This window comes from Pongo pygmaeus, chromosome 5, assembly GCF_028885625.2.
Source record: "Pongo pygmaeus isolate AG05252 chromosome 5, NHGRI_mPonPyg2-v2.0_pri, whole genome shotgun sequence".
NCBI lineage: Eukaryota > Metazoa > Chordata > Mammalia > Primates > Hominidae > Pongo > Pongo pygmaeus.
Window position 1 is genome coordinate 113,504,721 of NC_072378.2, and position 4,060 is coordinate 113,508,780.

A 4,060-nucleotide genomic window follows, 5' to 3' on the forward strand; every position below is an offset into this window, starting at 1 on the left:
CCAAAGCCAGTATTTCAACCCAAATTGGGGAACAGGATCAGATACATAAAACTATTTACGCTGCTGGGCATCATCTATACAATATCAAGGCTAAAAAGAACAGCTTTTAAGTCTGATATTCTACAGTCGTCTTGAGACAACAGCTTCCCAATTTTTATTTTATAGATTATTACAGTGGAAGCAGGTAGTCCTTTCATATAACTTCCCATATGCCTAAACGTTTATTTTACTTCTGTTCCTCAAAGTGAACAAAAAACGTAAAGAATAGAGGAGTATTTAATCACACATCTAGATCACCTAATAGCTGTGGTAATGTTAGAAAAGATAATTTTGCTGTCTTAATTAGTGGTATGAAGAGCCATAAGAGGATGGAATTCCCTCATTTCTGGTCCTTTTCCTCCAATCCAGAACAACAACTGAGCAACTAAAGAAGTTTCGCTCAAATTTTATATGGCAAAACTCCAAACCCACGCAGTTTGTCTGAATTTAAGTTCAGCTACTATTCTCATCCTATCTGCAATCAAGTGAAGTCAGTTTCTATTGGCCCGTGGAGGCTCAGACCTACACAGAACCCAGAACCAGTCACCACCCAGGCAGAAAGTGGATCAGAGGCCCATAGTTTAGCCAAGCTTTGCTTCGTGAGGCTGAAACCATGGCACCATCACCTACACATCCATCAGGACTTGGTACATTGTGCCTAAACCGACCTCTGGGAATTTCTCTTCTGTCAACCCAGAGTTCGTCAGCTTGGATCTTTTCCTCCCAACACTTTAGAACTCTGGTAACAACAGACATTTTGCATGCTTTCCTGATTGTTCGGACCTCTAACCTTTTCTAATCTTTCAGAATCCTCCCTATACTATTTATTTCTGAGACTCCTTTTTCCTGGCATTTTTCCCAGTGACCCCATACTCTGCAGCTGTGCCATGGTAAAAAAGGACTCACTGTCACTGCAACAAGGACTTTAGTTCTATTGCACCATGGCTCCCTATAGAGCCAGCAGTAATTTGGCACCATGAGGCTTTAATTTAAATTCGTATCCCATGATTTCAATTTAGCAAACATTTGCTGAGGCCCTCCTCTATGCTAGATGCTCTGTGAAAATGACTACCTGCACCTAGCCCCCAAATTCACAACCACTCACCTCTCCAAGATTTTTTGCTTTTAAATTAGACATGAGGAAGAGTTAGTAATAAGGGAAACAGCTGACCCTGAATGTCTCACCCTCTGAAGCATGAACCCAAGGTTTTCTCTGACTTATGAATCATGTTTAAGATGACAATACTCTTTGAAGTTATTTTTCTTGAAGTATTAGCAAGAGACATGTCCTAGCCTTCTCAGAGAGGTTTTGTGTAAATTAATGCTGCTTCTGGAATACATCAAAGGAAGTATAAATGCACAAATCATATCAGAGTCTCTCTCCAAGGTGTTTACTTCCCAAGCATCTAGACCAGCACTGTCCAACAGAAATAGAGTGTGAGCTACATGTGCAACATTTAATTTTTTAGTAGCACCATTTATCATAGTAAAATGAAACAGGTAAAATAAATTTCAGTAACACATTTAATTTAACCTATTATGTTCAAAATTTTATCATTTCAATTAAGTCTTTAAAATCCCGTGTGTATTTTACACTTACAGTACATCTCAGTTCAGCCAAGTCACGTCTCAAGTGCTCAATAGCCACTTGGGCCTAATGGCTACCAAATTGGACAGCACAGTCTGTGTTTAGTTAGTGAAAGTCACCCAAAACAAAGCTATAGACTTAGAATAATTCTTTTGAATTGTTAAACTTTTGTAATTGACTAAACATGGTCCAATAGCCATGCTATTAGATCTTGTTTAGAGGCAAGCAAACTGTTGACCTGAAATAATGTTTTTGAATCATCAAAGCTTACAGAATTGTATAATTGATGAACTTGGGTCAATGACTTGCTTAGATTTTGTCCAAATGTGAAAGGTTTTCCATTTCAAAAAAATGTAGCTATGAGAATTTAAGATGTCACGATTAATTGGGTAAGGATTTTGATAATGGGCTATTCAACTTTATGAACAGAGTTGTCTCATATCCACCAAAATGACTTATGATGAGAATCTCTGTATCAGCAGCAGAAAACAAGCAAACAATGCTATTGAAGTCAGACTGTATCATTTGCATATCTTGTTACATGTCTGTGGTAACACTTTGCCCTTGGCAAAGGTCGGAGACACAGACATGGAGACTCAAGGACTGGTCTCCAATCTCCTTATAATTAGCTTTGCAAACATGAAATTCCTGACCCTGAAAAGAGAATGCCTCCCTCCACTGAGAAACAGTATCTAGTCTCTTCCTGTGTGAGAATGTTTTGCTTCAATGTAAACAAACTAAAGAGTTGAAAAATGAGGTGCAAGTATGCTCTCTTCCAAGTAAACAACCAAGCCAGTTAGAATATGATTTTCCTGGACTGTGTTGTGAATTCCAAAGGCAGGCACACACTTGTCAAAAGAACAGAACGTCCTGTGATGGATACCGACTGAAGTGGGATACATTGATGCATAAATTCCACAAATCCAACCATGCATTTACATTTTTATAATGTTTACATATATATATATATATTCAAATATTTTCTGGATCTTAAGGCATAGCAAGTGTTTATTTTAAAGAACTTTGTTTTGTGGACCATTAGAACCAATCTTATTTGGTAGCATCATTGAATATTACATCACCTTCTAATATCTCTGACGCCTGTCTTGCTTTTTGTTTTTTTAACAAGAGAGATACAACACAATGACTAAAAAAAGAAATGCTTCCCAAACTTAAGTATCTTAGAACAATTTTATTTAAATATGGTTTATTAAGCTACTAAACATCCAGCCAGGTAGGTATATGTCCCCTGCTACTTATATTCTTAACTGGAAGGGCTTTGTTAGTGTTACCCTTTGGGTGGTTCTCAGGGCTGGGGGTAGGGTGAGGTAAGTGAGGCATTCACTTCAGGTGCAAAATTTGAGGAGGCATCAAAAAACTCAATAATCAAGAAAAATATTGTTTCTAATACAACATTTTTTAAAAATCAAAATTAATGCAAAAAAATATGATGAACAAAATCACAAAACTTTAAATAAAGACAGCATGTGACCCTGCACAACTCTGCCTCATTTCCTTCACCCTAGACCTAGCACTGTTCAACCCCCTGCTTTGGAGGGAAGAGTGAATGGTCTGTGGGTGGATTGGAGACAAGGAATCAAGTGGTGTGGTCTTCCTTCAGAGTTGAGCAACCTGCTCTGTTCCTCTATGCTGTGAGCATCACCTGGTTAGGCCCCCACTATGGGAGGGCTTGCAGCTGGCCAGAGCTGCCATTGTCTCTGAAGTACAATCATATGTCTTTCAACAACAGGGACACTTTCTGAGGAGTGCATCATTAGGTGATTTTGTTGTTATGCAAACGTAAGTAAACATCAGTGTACTTACAGAAACCTAGTTGTATCGCCTACTACGTTTCTAGGCTATATGGGATAGCCTATTGCTCCTAGGCTACCAAGCTGTATAGCATGTTACTGTACTGAATTCTCTAGGCAATTGTAACATAATGGGGAAGAATTGTGTATATAAGCATATCTAAACATAGAAAAGGTACAGTAAAAATATAGTATAAAAGATAAAAATTTGTGTGCTTATATAGGACACTTACCATGAATGGAGTTTGCAGGACTGGAAGTTGCTCTGGGTCAATGTCAGTGTGAAACTGACCCAGTTGTCCCATAGAGCTGATGTTTATGGTTTCCTTGACTAAACATAGAAGTGGATCCTCCCAGTTTTAAAATTTGAGAAAATTATATTTGTTTTATCGGAGTTCCTTTCTCTGGAAACCAACCATCAGAACTCCCAGATAGTAGCAAGGAGTTGAAACTCACCAAATCACTTCATTTGGACAATGAGATATCAGACCTCTCACCCCCATCATGATTGCCTAACTGACCACCTGCTTTCCATTGACCAATTCCTCTTCCTTATCCCTCCCTAATTCCTGTTTTCCCACACATGATTACATTTCTTCCCTGCTTTATAACCCCTAATTTT